This window comes from Falco cherrug, chromosome 2, assembly GCF_023634085.1.
Source record: "Falco cherrug isolate bFalChe1 chromosome 2, bFalChe1.pri, whole genome shotgun sequence".
In the NCBI taxonomy this organism is placed as follows: Eukaryota; Metazoa; Chordata; class Aves; order Falconiformes; family Falconidae; genus Falco; species Falco cherrug.
Window position 1 is genome coordinate 93,933,936 of NC_073698.1, and position 16,243 is coordinate 93,950,178.

At 37.7% G+C, this 16,243-nt stretch overlaps 1 protein-coding gene across 7 annotated transcripts in view; it reads right to left on the reverse strand.

Moving 5' to 3' along the window:
- GLRA2 (glycine receptor alpha 2) overlaps positions 1-16,243 on the reverse strand; it is a 131,520-nt gene that overhangs the window by 65,367 nt on the left and 49,910 nt on the right. The gene's annotated exons all lie outside the window — the stretch shown is intronic.

Genomic DNA, 16,243 nt, shown 5'->3' on the forward strand with positions numbered 1-16,243 from the left:
GAAAACAACTGTATAAATATGTTCATGTCAAGTTAATTTCTACAAGTGGCATGAACGGTACAAGAAGAGATTACTTTGTGCATTTTTTTCCAGTGCAGCTTTGATTTTTTATGAAACCACCAATTTGCAGATTTTTGGCCAAGTTCATAGCAGCAGAAATGACAGTTAAAGGCAAAAAGGATGCAAGATAATTACTTTCCTCCAATTACATTCTAACACTCAAATCCCAGTTGAATTGCTTTTATCTACTGTTATATCTGCCTGTTATTGCTGGGCATTAGTAGCAATGGTGAAATAGTTAAAGGATTTTTGCGGTGTAATGGTAAGCTGAAGTGTTGAACATGTACAATATCCATCACAAAATTCTCAGAGAAGAGGAATGCTCCCTGCCATTGGCAAAGCATGTGCGTATTTCTTAGATAAAATGTAATTTCACTTCTGGTTTAATTTTGTCACAAAATTCTTGCACTATAATCCATTTTTGAAAGTCTAAATTACAAATTATTCTGCTTTTATCACTAAATTGCTGTATAAACAATTGCATCTGAAAATTTAAAAATTTGCACATGAAAAGTAAGGTGCCATGTGACCAGTGCTAGTTTTAGAACTAAACTGTTGCCATGAAGGTTGTCTGGTAGAATAAAAAAAGAGCAAATATTTTTTTACAAGATGGGCGTATTGGGAACCAGTTGTGGTTTCACAAAACTGTTACTGTTTTCCCTTATCAGCAAAACTTATTGTTGTTTCAGGACCCTAGATTGTAGAAACGATCTGGAGAGAACAGCACAGGGTGACGATAAATCACATAAGTGATTATGTGAACAGTTTTGAAATATTGACAGCAGCTTCACTCTAATAGAACACTGGGACCAGCAAGAGCACACACAACAGCGTACATGTCAGCTTTCAAATTTGGAACAAACCACAAATAATTCAATAAGGAAGGGCTACCTCATATATGCTGGGGTATGGTTTAGCTCTTTATTCTCCTGGAGTTTTGTCCTGGTTTCAACTAGGGTAGTTAATTTTCTTCTCAGTACCTGGTGCAGTGATGTGTTTTGGATTGGTGTGAGAACAATGTTGATAGCACACGGATGTTACTTAGTTGTTACTGGGTGATGTTTATACTAAGTCAAGGACTTTTCAGTTTCTCAGGCCCTGCCAGCCAGAGGGCTGGAGGGGCACGGGAAATGGGGAGGGGACACAGCTGGGACAGCTGACCCCAACTAGCCAAAGGGATATTCCATAGCATATGGCATCAAGCTGAGTATATAAACTGGGGGAAGAAGAATGAAGAGGGAGACATTCAGAGTGATGGTGTTTGCCTTCCCAAGTCACCGTTACACATGATGGAGCCTGGCTTTCCTGGGGATGGCTGAACACCTGCCTGATGATGGGAAGTGGTGAATGAATTCCTTGTTCTGCTTTGCTTGTGCACATGGCTTTTGCTTTACCCATTAAACTGTCTTTATCTCAGCCCACAAGTTTTCTAACATTTACTCTTCTGATCATCTCCCCCATCCCACTGTGGGTGGAGGGAGCGAGTGGCTGTGTAGGGCTTGCTTGCCAGCTGGGGTTAAACCACAATAGATTTTTATGGGTTTTTCTTTCAGCTCAGACTACATGACCTGTGATACATTATCCTGGAAGGAGCTGGTATGGCCTTATAGAAGACAATAAAGGATCTGAAAAGTCAGGGAAGGACACAGAAGAAAGGGGACTATGACGAGTGATTCCCAACTGCCCTGAAGCAATTGCAGTAGTGTATCCAAATGGAAACACTTTAAGCTTTTCTTGGTTGTTTTTATTTTGAATCATCTGAAGAAAAGCCCTAAATTTTCCATAGATGATACTTATCTACAGAATGTTGATGTAATTAAAAAAAAAAATCTTCCATTTCCATTAAAAAATAAATGTACTCAAACAAAGTGTCTAGTTGGTAAATTGACCAGAGGATTTGTGTCACTGTAAAGGAACTGAAGATTCAGCCTCCGCTCTGAAAAGCAGATCAGTTACATGGTGTGTACTTGCACCATGCATACAAGATGCACTGAACTGATAATACTGCAGAATTTATCCAGGAAAGCTCAGCTTTGTATTTTCTGTAAGGTTTTAGAATCTCCCTACATGGCCTGTTTGGCACACTAACATAAAGGACTCAATTAAATACCTTATATTGGATTCTGAGACACACTTGTAACCGTGTTCACACACTGAACTCTAAATGCATCTACAGAAAAAAAAAAAAAAAAAAGAAAGCAAATAAAATATGACCCCAGTGAGTAAGAATCTCTGAAATTATATACTAGACTAGAGCATTGGTCTTCTGCACAGAGGGAAAGATACCTCCTGAGTTGGACACTGGCATGTGCCTTGCATTTGCCTCTCCCTTCTTCAAACATGCATGATCACAGCGACATTCACAAAAGCCTGAAAATCCACTGAGGATAAATGCAACCCAGAACTCTCACAGAGTAGGGAGCCTTATATAAATGCTCTATGCATGGCAGACCTATGCATAAATAGAAAAATGCCACTGCTATATCACTCAAAATTATGTAAGAAAACCCGTATTGGCTCCAGTCAGTATGCAATGTGACCATTTTATATGCAGGAAGATTAGTTGATGACAATCCATTCTTGAAATGATTAAATCATTTTTATCTAGAAATGCTTGCATTGAAGAATTGACTCCCTAATATAAGCCCTTTTTCTGATTTCCTCCTAGATGCACAAAACCATGTGCCAGTTTATGCTGAGAATTGAATCTTTTAATCCACTGTGAAGTTACATATCTACTGTTTCAATTATTTCTACTTAGTTATGTATTCAATTTTCTTTTCTAATTTACTGCTCCAAGAGTCAAACTGAGCCCTTGCAATCATGCAGTTCTTTGCCTGTAAAACTGGTACTGGAGACTGAATTATGCCCTGTGGGCAGCCCCGCTGCCTCTAAACAGGGCCTTAGAGTCACCTCCTGTAACCTATTTGTCTTAAAAAATGTGTAACAGACTGTAATGAAACAAGGGTTTGGATACCACCTCATCCACAATTCATTCACTCTAATCTGTGTCGACACTAAACGCAAAAAATAATGAGGAGGAAAAAACTGATTTCTTCTCATAAATACAACAATTTTCATCTTAATCATGCAAATAGTAGGTGTGGGGTAAGAAGATTCTTATAAAGCCACTTGTCTGGAGAAAAAAATAGAGCTTAATGTTTTGAATATTTCTGTATCATGATGCATATTTTACTATTTTTCACATCAGGTGTTCAGGATTAGATTTACCTCACACAACTTCAGACATATGACTTTCAGAGTGGTTGCCCTGGCTTCCCTTGTTGACACGTGAAATAAGCAGTTCATCTGGCCTACCCTGAATACCTGTCAGAGTGGCAGAAGAATCTGGCAGTGGAGGTGCCTCCTCTCTGTTGACTAGAAAGGCAGTCTGAAACATCTTTCACCCGCCTCAGTTTTGTTGGTTGGTTCTTACTGCAGGTTTATAAGCCCAATATTTACTTTCTGATTTAAAATTGGTCGTGAAATACAGATTACATAATAAAGTAGCCATCATTAGCCTGAGTGGAAAGAATTGCTCTGGCTTTCTACGGAAAACTTTAGAAATGCAAATGTGAAAGGGACACAATTTCTTTCCATTATGGGCTGTTTTACCCTTTCCTAAATCTGTTATTACAGACCCCAGCTGAAAAGTAATTCTCTATTCATATTCTTCACATTCGGCTACATATGAATACTTTCAGCCCATGTAGAACACTAGTTGAGTTTAAGCTGTAACTATTAAAGGTCTTGTTATTTATTTCCCCCTTTCTCTTCTCCCTGCCCATATGTTAAACAGTTTTTTTCTTTTCTCTGTGCATTTTTTAATCTTGCATGGACAGAAAAGTAACTCTATAGATTATTACAGTTCCTCAAATCCAAAAGCAAATGTACGTTTTTCAGGTTTTATTATTTTTTTATATATAACATTGTCTTTATTCACTTTAATTGATACTAGAAATGGTTGCCTATCCAGCTTTGCTTACAAAGAGCTTTTTCTCCTCTCAGGCTAGTGTTGCCCCTGGAACTCTGTTGTCTCATGGTTAATGAAACTCATAAACTTCTCTTTTATGTGTTCCATCTTAATCCACATTGTTCCTATTTGATGCTACAAAGGCTTGACTTCTTACAGATCCTTGCTTCAACTCACCCATACACTCAAACCATCAGCTGCTTGTCTGGCTGGGGACCTGGGAAGCTGTCATGCAGTCACACTTCTCCCAGCTGCCCTAGAGTCTATCACTATTTCACTGGCTAAATGGACATACATTTTCATTTTTCACATACCATCTGATACTCCTCAAGTTACTACTCAATTTGATCTAGCTTTTCCATTTTGATTTCAATTTGGTTCTCAGCATACGTTCTTATTCCACAAACAGCAAGAAAAGTCACGGAAACTTTCAGTCCTCCTTTTTGTCCTTATTTACACTCTGATACTTCTTCAGCCATAGCTTTCTCTGTACATTTCCTCCCACCAAGAATTAACCATTTACAATTGATTGGGTTTTCAGAAAGCAGTACGTTGCGCTAGCTTACATGGCATAAGCACAGACTGCCACAAATGTTTTCTTATTTACTAGCACTAGGTATGTTAAAACCATGCAAGAGTTAAATATTTTATTAACGGCAATGCCACAACTATTGAACTGGCCAAATTTGGTTTATAAAAACCCTTTATGGCATTACAGGAGAAGTAAAAATAGTCATTATTACTGAAAAAAAGGCTTAAAAGGAAAAAACTTAAAAAACAGGTAAAAGCAGAGGAAAGTGAGCACCGATCAATGGAAAAAAAAAAAAAAAAGTCCTGGAAAAATGTAGAAAAATATGAGAAAAAACGAAGAGTGATAGAATTATAAAAAAATGACAAGAACATTATAATTAGGATTACTGGGCACTTCCAAGCGAAATGCTTGTCAAAAGAGGCCAGTACTAAGCCATGCGGCTGGAGTCAAGGACAGGGCCCATCTGTAGGCGCACCGTGGCTGACACTGAAAGGGACTGACAATGGAGCATCAGCTATTCAAAGCTATGGGGAAAAGGTGAATATGACTACTGAGTTATAAACAGAACAGAGGAGGGGGAGGAAGAAAGCTATACTAAGAGTTTCCACGGTAGCGTGGTTGCGGTTGCTGTATTTTAAAAAATTATATTGGCACAGTGAGGAAGATTGAAATCTGAAGAAGACATTGTATAAGTGAGACAAAAGAAGATCAGTTTGTTTAGTTTACCAAAAAAAGAGATCAAAACCTTGCTCGATTTCATCATAGGGTTTCTTGAATGAGAAAAGACACAGGCTTTGGAAAGGATTTGTAGACCAGACGAGAAATGCATAGCAAAGAACACTGGCTAGAGGGTAACACCAGAGAATCCCCAGCCTCTGAAAAACATTTCTCTCTAAGAGTGTGCTTGGGTAGTTAGGTAGTTATTGAAATTAACTTCCAAACTCAATTTTCAAAACAAGACTGCACACTGTTAAGACATGCTTAAGCCAAATAGAGAGTATTTATAGCACACAACTGTAACAGCATCAGATGCAAAAACCAGTGTTATCCTGGAAGGCCACATTATCCCTTCTGGACTTGGGGGAAAAAAAAAAAAAGATCTATGATTTCTACAAGTTACTAAGTCACATCAGAATAGAAACAACTGATTGAACTATGCTGTGATGACCCGAAGCTTCATATGCTGGCTACAAATAGCATGGCTTGAGCTCACTATGAGGCAGTTTGTTTTCTTCTCAGAGTGTTTCAGTGTCCAAGCTTGATCTTGGAGATGTAGTAAGGTTTTAATTAGAGCAATTTCTCTCTGAATTCTTAACATTATTTAAAGCTGAAATGTGCCTACCAGTATCTCAGTAAATGCTATATCTGAGTGGGATGTATTTTTTCCCTTCCCTGGGGATTTTTTGACATTTCAGAAATGTCTTCTAAATTAGAATAAAAAAGAAAATGAAAAAAAAAAAGCCACAAATGACAAATTCAGGGTTTTAAAATCATGTCAATTGAACCACTTCCATAATTTCCATTTTCATGTCAAACTTTTCAGATATTTTTAGATTGATTAACTTTAGATTTCCAAGTAACAAGGCCATTTCAAAAACAACAAAAAAAAAGGTGGTTCAAAGTCAGCAGCAATGGTTTGGGAAAATTCCCTGATAAGTAAGAACATTATTCTAAACTACCCTTTGCATAGCTTCAACAAAGGGATATTTTTTTACAAAAAGCAGTTCCTCAGAGAAAATGTTCGACCCCTCCAAAAATGTGTATCACTGAGGAGCACAGATCTAACACAACATGTACTATACAGATAAAGAGGACTTAAAGAAATTTGATTTTAGCTGAAAATAGCAGAATCTGGTTTTAGCTATGAATATTATAGCTGAAAATTCATTTTTATTCTTTCTTCAGGGTGATTTTCAGTTGTCTTTCAGAAGGGCATGTCAAAAGAGTATGAATTACAAAAAAAAAAATCATAATGAGGACAACAGCTAGCACTAGCGAGGATTTATTTTAAAAGCCTGTTTCACAGATGGCAGACAGAGGAGCTGGGTAAAATGCTTTTGAACTGTGCTGTGGTCAACAGCTGCTATTGAGGCTGCCTTTCCTTAACTAAGAGGGAAGTACATCTGGAGGAAGTCAGCCTAATCATGGAAATCATGAATGAAACTGGCCAGATGAACTTGTCATGAAGTGCAGTTCCAATATTCAGGTAATCCACAGTCTTTTAATTAGATATGCCTTTCAATTTGGGAAAAGCTTTTACTGAAACCTCATTAATGTAAGAAGCTAATCAACTCTTACAGCTGCACTCACCGAGAGAGTTTTACGTTTAAACAATTCACCATGAAATCGTTTGCCAAGCTACAAGTCTTGCCTGGAAACATGTGTAGCACACACTTTTTTGACTTGTTGCAAAACATCTGTCTCCTGCTCCAGTCAATGCAGAAAAAGATAAGAAATCACCTCTGTATGCAGTGGTGTGGCTGGCACATACACATCTAGCGTGAGCAGTGCAGAGTTTACACCCATTCTAAGAGGGCACTGGAAAATTGTTAAAAGAAAATAAAATTTTCATTTCTTATTTACCAAAAGACAACACTACCCAGTTAAAATCAACACTATACCATTACTAAAGAATGATAAATGAACCAACTTCAGAAAGAATAATTAACCATTTAAGACAATAATTATGACTTATTCTTCCCACTCACTAGTTGGGACCGATAGAGAAAACAAGATATATAAAAAGACCACACTGCTTCCTGGAGCGGTATTTTAGCTATTTTGAGATACATAAAAGGGTTTGGGTTTGGTTTGTTTGTTTGTTTTTTCATATCCAGGGGTAGATAGATGCATAACTGAGTAGTTGTTTTGTGCTGTTATCTTCGTGGCATAACCCTGCCATCCTTGACTTGGAGGGGGGCTGGTGAGAAGTAACAGCAGCAGTAAAGCCTAGGCATCTCACGCTTTAATTCACATCATTCCCAGTGACAGGATTTTGTTTTCATTCGGAGCAGATTCTGTTTCTGCTACAAGGTTCAGGAGACAGCAAAATGCAGCCAACAAATTCATAAAATAGATCCTGTCAGACAACTACGGCTTCCTTAAGAAAGCAAGCAAGTAGTTTGACTGTTTGAATAAGAAAAAGCAACAGAACACACTGTCTAACTAGTTTTTATTATAATTCTGGCATTTGGGCTGCTTCATTTTCCTAACTTTTTTTTTTTTTTTTTTTTTTTTTTTTTGTCAGTTCCATGCAAATGTAAACTGTTTTTAAGCCAGTTTTTGATGAGCAGAGCACGCTCAAGCATAGTGGTGCAGTCCAGGAAGGTGGTACTCTCATTGCTGTCTGTGGCCATCTACATGGTTCCCTGGAAAGTTAAGACATATTTTTAAGCTGATCATGCACTATAAAGAGATGGACATCAGTGCCTTCTGACTACAGATAAATTTTTAAAGTAGCACTGTTCATCATATTTAGTACAACTCAATCAATAGTATTTTGATTGCCACTACGCCCACAAAGGGAAATGGCCTTCTGCAGAAAAGAGACAAAAAAGCAATCATTTATAGCAATGAAATACTTTAATTTTTAGTTTCTCAGTAGACTATCTTTTAATAGAAATAGTTTCTCCCATATGTAACAGATATTGATATGTTCTCATTATAATTCATTATTGATAATTATGTATAACATAATTGTGCTATCTTTTCTATGAATACATGTACTGAGGAACATTTGTAAAGTGTTCTCCCCTGTTTTTTTAACTTATATTTTCTGCTGTGATTTAGTGACATTTCTTTCCAGATGTACTGAGAGTTCCGGCTCAGTTCCCCAGAGCCTTAACCTTTGGTAGAATAAGGAAAGCCAGCACACTGTGTCTATTTCTCACAGACAGGGATGCCTAACACTAGATACAAGCTACTGAAAATCAAAGCCCTTTGCTCTCATGCTCCCTTCTCTTTGAGACAAGATATCTCAATTAACTCCAAGCTTCTAGGAAGAAGAAATAAAGAGGAAAAGAGACTACTTCATCAGGGCTTTTAAATTTACTACTAGGTTCTGTGCATAATGATGCATTCTAGAGTGCATGACTGTATTTCCATGCCTTAAAAAATATTCTATTCTTTTCTTGCCAATGCCTAGTTTACAATTGTTCCATTTCCAAAGCTGATTTTACCACAACAAAAAATAGTGTGCCCCACTATCGGTAAATTAAAGTCATGGTCATGTCCTAACACATATACTATATGTAAAAACAAGACACTGAGTCATATAGTTTCTCCCCCTGCAGGAGTTTGTTTGATGCATCCATGAAAAAAAAGTAAATTGCCTCTCTCTGTTTTCTTTGGGAAGGAGAGGGGAGGAAGGGGTTAATACTTCCAGGCATCAGTATAAACAAACAATTGTTTTCCCCACAAAAATGTTTCCCAAAGGAAAAATGACCTGGCATCCAAAGCAGTGGAACTCAAAAACAACTTCTGGGGAGTAAGATGCCAATGTCCCAGCCAACTTAACAGCCGCGTGCAGTGTGCACTGCTGTTCGGATGGGAAGGAAGCAGGCTTAGGGTACACTGCAAATGAAAGTGGTTTTCTCTGACTCCAGGGGGTCCCATCAACATTATTTCAAATGAAATATTAACAGAGGATATTCATAAGTAATACTCCTAGATGATCTAATAGAGTCAAGGCTTGCAATTATTTGAAATGAATGAGCCACAACAGCATACGCTGTTGCTTCAGAGTGGGTTTGCAGTGCTTATGTGTGTGAAAGAGCGACGTGGAGCACTCCTCAGAGAGCCACTAAAAGCTGCCAGCAGGTCCTGCAGGGTGCAACAATGAAGCCAGAGAGCCCCAGTACTGCACCAGGGTTATGAAACAACTGGCAGACTGGTGTGCACAATAACTTCAACTCTTCTCTGATGCTTGAAATAGGCTCTGCTGAATGCCAGCCCTCCCAGATGACTGCATTATAAAACCTGCTGAGGAAGTGCCAGTAGTACTCAAACTACATCCCAGAGGTATTCAGACACATCTTATTGCATATTTTTAGCTGTCACGCATGGCAGCAACTACTGTTTTTGTAGTACAGTAAATACCACTGTCTTCACTATACAGGAAAGTAAATTTTAAAGTTTAGATTAACACAGTGAAAAAGTGACTGATTTACTCAGTCTTTTATTTTTTACTTTCATAAAGTAGAATCTACTACAGATCCTAATATAGTAGTCTTTATCAGACAACATACCAGTCAGTATCTTGTCAATCAGCTTTGCACAGAATGAAGGGCAGCAAGATTTTCACTAAAATTCATACACAACCACAGTTAAGACCCAAAGACCGAGTAGGACATCACATGTCTATGGCCAAGCTAAAGAGAATAATGTGGCAGTTTCTAACAGCAGATTTAGGTCCTGCCTTTAATATCTACATCCTTCTTCCTCCTGCTGTTCTCACAAGAAGCATAGATCCTGGTGCTTTCTGTCTCTTATCCATGCAGCAGACCCAAGTCTTCAGTTTTACAGAATTGGAAATGGTTGTGAAATGGAAGAAAAAAAAATTCTTCCTATAATGGATGCATGATCATAGCATATATAACTGTGCCAAAGCTCATCCAACATGGATGTAATTGAGATACTGCTCCAAGGGAAATTGTAACTATACAACCTAGCTGTGTAAGTATCTACCTACATCTTAAAGGTGCAAGGTTTGCAAGAAGGCAAAGTGTCTTTCACAAGACAAGCTGATGTAGGTGGAAGCAGCAGAGAAGTTTCTGGGCATCATACACTACTTTCATAAGTGCCAAGCGCATTTGGTCAAGTTGGTATTAACATGGCCACAGTGCTACTGATACTTGAAAGTTCTTTCTGGTACATCACATATCACCTGATACATGTACCACATCTTTTACTGCAGCTCAAACACTCTCTTGCCCTCAAGCACAAACACATTAATATCCTGCCTCAAAACCATTCATGAGAAAATATAAGTAAAGGGGGGAGAAGTAAGAATAAAGAAATGGAACATGCAGCTTTTTAGCTGTAGAGCAGAATCAGAAAAAAACCCTCTGTTAAACTTTAAGTTATGAGCAGGTGTTTATAAACAATTTGACAGGAATTTATCTTACAGTATTTTGAAGGACTATTTACTTTACACACAGAATTCTACACATCACAATCAGTTTGTACTCAAGAAATTGCTTCAATAAGTTGCAGCAAGCAAGGACATGCCCATTTACTTATGACCCATGCTTTATTTTGGAACCTTTTGTTGAAAAATAGGTTCGGTCTATGTGTTTTCCTTCGTTATGTAGTTTAGAACAGATCTCTGTATCCAGATGCAAGTACTGCATGGAATGTAACAATGGATATTGAACAGATTTGCTGAATAAAGGTTTTAGTTGTACCTAGCTTTGCCAAGCTAAAAAAAAAAAAAAAAAAAAAAAAAGAAGAGCTAAAGCAGGTTTCATGCAGGTTTCATGATCTCTTACTATAAGTAAAAGAATGGGGAGGGAAAATAAAGTTATAGAAAACATTCAAAATTAACAAAACAAGTGAGTGCTACAACATTCCCATGTAGGCACCTGACTGAAGAGTAGATCCTTATGGTTACCTGACAGTGCATCCTGACTTGCCAAGAGTTTGGACAGCATGCCCACTTTTATTATGGTCAAGAAAACTGACAACCACTAGGATGTTTCTTTTTATATCTGCTCAAGGTCCCTGAATACATTTTTTTAAATTGGAAATTTGATTGCAGTTCCCCTATCACAATACATAAATGTATGACATAGGGCAGGAATATTAAACATCAAAGTAATGTTTTAGGACCATCAGTTTTCCAACAGGAATTTGTGAACATCTAACAAAAATAGGATTGGCTTAATTATTTAAGCAGTATGTGAAGTGCTCAGACACCTGTATAAGCCAAGTACCAGGTAATGTATCTCCTGATCACTGAATTACTCCTGTATTTCCTCTTTGGATCCTGAGACTAAAGTAAAAGTAATTTGTCAAAAAATTGCTTCCATTCCAAGTTACTTCATTATTGCTTTTTTTACCATAACGCTGCTCCAAAATGTATCGTCTTTGTATTTTGTTACATGAAAGAGTAAGCTATCACCTTAGGTGCTCTAGTTCCTATGAAAGCAAACGAACACAGAATAATATAATAGCTGATAACAGCATCTGTTCCTTTTTCTTTGTTGTTATTTTCCCACATTTCTTCCCTTTTTTTCTTTTTAAATTTTATTATGGCATCATTTTAACCTTAATTCAAATTTTTAAATGCGCTGTATTCTTGGAGACTCTTTACTTGTTAACTTTTGGCATTAAGAAATGAAAGGTTACTTTCTCAGACTGGTCTGCCAGAAGCCCAAGGATCTTGAAAAGTCTCCAAATACAGAATCATAGAATCATAGAAACATTTAGGTTGGAAAAGACCTTTGAGATCATCAAGTCCAACCTTTAACCCAGGACTGCCAGGTCCATCACTGAATCATGTTGCTAAGCACCACATCTACACATTTTTTACACACCTCCAGGAATAGTATGCTGTGGACAGTGGATGACATGTAAAAGCAGTCATTTACTGCCACAGGGGACAGACTTCATTGACTTTGGTTTTGCAAGTGTCTGCCCCTATTAGAACATAATGCTTTTATTGCATTTGGTAAAGCATTTAGTGATCCAAAGCAAAATGAAGTGAATGGAAGGGTTCCCAGAGGTTTTGATGACCTTTGAATGAAACTTTTTCTGCACAGATTGCTCCCCAGGGAAGGAGCATGCATTCATTAAGGACTGTGCATTAAAGTAACACAATACGAATGCTACGCAACTGTGTAAAATACAGTTGCTATCACTTACTTGTCTTAAAGTGTCCTGAAATGTTTTGCTTTATGACATTGAAAGTAATTCATTCTCTTGGACTGCTGTTGCTAAGGTTTCGTTTATATAAGTGTTTTAAGAAGAAAGCAATCTGAAAAATACCCAATTACTAGCACAGCAGAAAACTCATTCTTTCAAATGCCTCCTTTGAAAATGCTTTAAAACTTTTGCTTCTGTTGATTCAACAAAAGGGAAGCTGTTTAAACATAAATAGAATAGCAAGAGATCTTCATTCAGTGCTCTCAAGAACTGGTTTTTAACACTTCTCAACAGTTCTGTGCTATTGTACCTTGATATCCTCCCCTTTACTCTCCAGCTTATATGGAGCTGAGACCAAAAGTACATAAAAGCATATCCCGTGTATCTGTGTCCCTTAGGTTGCGCAGACATTCCTTAATCCATATTTTGATGAATACATATTGCCATTTCTGTGCCACAGGTCTGATACTTCCAGAAGGCGTTGGATCTAAGCACATGCTGAGTATTGCATGGGTGTAGGTAGGTTACATCAGATTCCCTGTTTGTGTGCCGTAGAGTTTCTCTGCATAGATGAAGTCCAGCAAACCCTGGGTGCGAGGAAGCTCCCTGGCTCAGGCACAGGGCTCGCACAGAAAGTTCAGGGCTCTCTGAGGGATTCATTGTGAATATGTGGTCACGCTGATCACCCAGCCGGCCGACTGGCAAGAACTACTTGTGTAGCTGGGTGCACAAACATTTGTCTAGCTGAAGTTAAACACATGAAAGTGTGGGAAGGGAAACAGATCATAGGAATCCTGTTGTTTTGGATTACCATTTCTGGGCATCCCAGTGATGGATCAGCCCAACTGGAGGGAGAGTTTTCAACCCCAGCTTTCTGGATGAGCTCCTTACCACGCCCTATTACACTCAATAAGGATAACCCTTGTTACAGATCCCTCACTAGTCTTCTGTAACAAACACAAAATAATGCAATTTACATCATTATAAGAGGTTGACACCGTAGTAACTATTTCTCTGTAGATACTCCCTATACAGAAAGTCCTTCTATGAAGGAAGCAGGATGCAGTACTGCTCAGCTTACGCTAAAACTGTAAAGGAAAAGAACCTTTCTGCTTGCTGAAACAGGCACTGCAGGTCTCCCTTCCTAGAACAGTAGCTTTGTTGGGATGTAAGTCCTGTCATGTTTTATCCTTACCTTTTGTAACAAAGAAGTCAGTTTTGCAGAAGAATAAGGAACAAAAAATGCATATTGATTTATTTATTACTCTGTTTCTGATATTGGAATGTTACCCTATATCCTTAGATAGAATTTCAAAATGCTCCAAAGATAATAATTCCACAGAAATGCTACAATAATTACCAAAGAAATACAACCATATTTCATTTGGAAGAGGCTTTATAGATGTTTCTCTTATGTGCAGCAAACATGAGCCTCAGCTGGAATTCATTTTACTCTGATTTCCTTTCCTTTCCCTTTCTTTTCAACAGTCTCAATCTTATGTTTAATTTCAACAACTGAATGCCTAATGTCTGTGTTTCCATGACCTACCATTATGAAATCTGTAGCAAAATGAATATTAGTTACTAATATGGGAAAGAGCAGTTTACAGCAAACAGAACTCTGTCATGTAATCTTATACCAGGGTTAAGAACAGTAGATAGGTAATTTCTTCTAAACCATAACACTTTCATCATTCAGATAGTAACTTGGAAACAGAAAAATCACCTAACAAGGTATCTTACCACAATTCTTCTTTGCCTTTTTTAGGTAAAGAAATTGTCCCCTTTAATGTTGGCAAGTTTTGATGTGTTGTTGTTTTTTGTGGTAAGCTCTACTAAAACAGAGAAGAATGAGAAGAAACTCTCAGCATGAGACAGTGGGTAAATCAAAGGTTAAGTGCTATAAATGTATGTTAACATGAACAGGATGCAAAGAAGGATGGGGAAAAAATAAAACTCTTGTTTTCAAATCTAGGCTGCTTGGCTGCTTTCACAAAGCAAAGTTGCATCTGTCTTTTCAGTACTCCTGCAAAAATAACCCTACTGTCATGTCTTATTCTGTTAGATATTCATGCTTGGAGCATTTTTTAAATGGATGTTTTATTGACAGCGTAACTTTCTGTGTCTTGGCAATATGTAGACGGGACTTAAAAAAACGTTACTTTTAAAGAACCATTTTGGAACTTCGGATTTAACATTTATTTTATTCAATTATTTTTATATTTTTATTTCTAAATGCATTTCAGCTGGACAGATTTAATTAAGAAATATAATTTTGGTATTAAGTTACAGATGAGGTTTTTAAATGGCTAGGTGTCTGCAACAGCAACAGCAAGAGAAGCTTGCTTCTTTGTGTAAGGAATCAGATAGTGGTGATCTAAGACCTGTATGGTGGTGCATGGCTCTACAGCTATACCTATACACAAAGCCTGTTTTGGAGTGCTTTCGTTTTGGTCAGTCCCATGTTTCTTCAGGCACCTGAGTTATCCGAGGTGGGAATCACCTGACGGGTATGCTAACATTTACTTAAAACCACATGTTAAAGTCAACTGGCACTACTTCAAAAGCCCCCACAAGGATTAACTCACTTGTATAGAGACCAAAGCTGTAAAGGACAGCTCAACTGACTTACACAGTGAAATTGCAACAGCCAGGTGTAGCCTGACTGCAATACATGTGCTGGGCTCTCTGGTGAGGTACTTCAGTGCATGTCTCATGGCAAACTGAAACAGCAGAAAAGGAGATGATGGAGCAGGGGCAGAGCATCATCATTCTGACATGACTCTGACAGATGCTGAAATAAATGTATTTAATCCAGAGGCTGGAGAAGAACCTCTGATAAACAAATAGCCACAGTAAACATATTCTGGATCTTCCTATTTCTTCTGCTCAGCAGAAGCCCAGAAAATTATCCAGAAAATACTTTTCTACTGAAAGAAGGCAGAATACAAAAGTGAGAAACATTTCAGCTGGATCAAATGCAGATGGCAAAAACTCTTTCTAAAGTGTTAGCATTTTGGACATGCTAACATTGCAGAGCTCCTTTGCAGGGTATGTTTGCCCAGTTCAAAACATGGGTGGAAATCTCCACTACAGTGATTGTACCATCTGTAATTCTCAAGCCAGTTAATTAAAAAAAAAATTTGGAATATACCACATGGAGTTGTGCTGTACCATCTATTCACAGTCTTCAGTGATTCCAGACTTGCCATCTATAGAGTCTACATGCTCCTTGCCAAGATTATCTCTTTGTTGACTTTCTTTTCAGGGTGTTCTCTTTGCAATATTGACTGAATTGTCTGAACAAATGTTTAAGAAATTATCAATTTGAAATTCTGAGTTCATATATGAAAAGCTTTCACTTTGCATGGAAAATTATATGTATCTCCAAGTGAACAAGTGAAGCTGAACCAAGTGTTGTAGTCACCAGATTTTTAAGTGATACTTTCTCATTACCAACAGAAGAGTAACAATCTGTGCAGTTTTCAAAGTTGCCCTATATATGCTCCACTTGCACAAATTACAGTATTTAGAATGAGACTAAATGTGATACTGAGGGTAAAGTAGAACAAAATACAACATGCTTTTGGAATGGATCATGATCTGTACAAACACTAAACATTCATGTTTTCAACCCCTGTGATGTTGGACTGCTGTAAAGAGGACTCTTCAGAGAGTATATCTCGTGACTCCTTAGAATATTGTAAACTGGCCTGCCTCTGAGGTATCTTCCAGAAAATTGTGCAAAACACGCACATAAAATTCTGCTGGGAATACTATCAGCAGAAGCATTCAGGCTGTGCCTATTCTGAAAA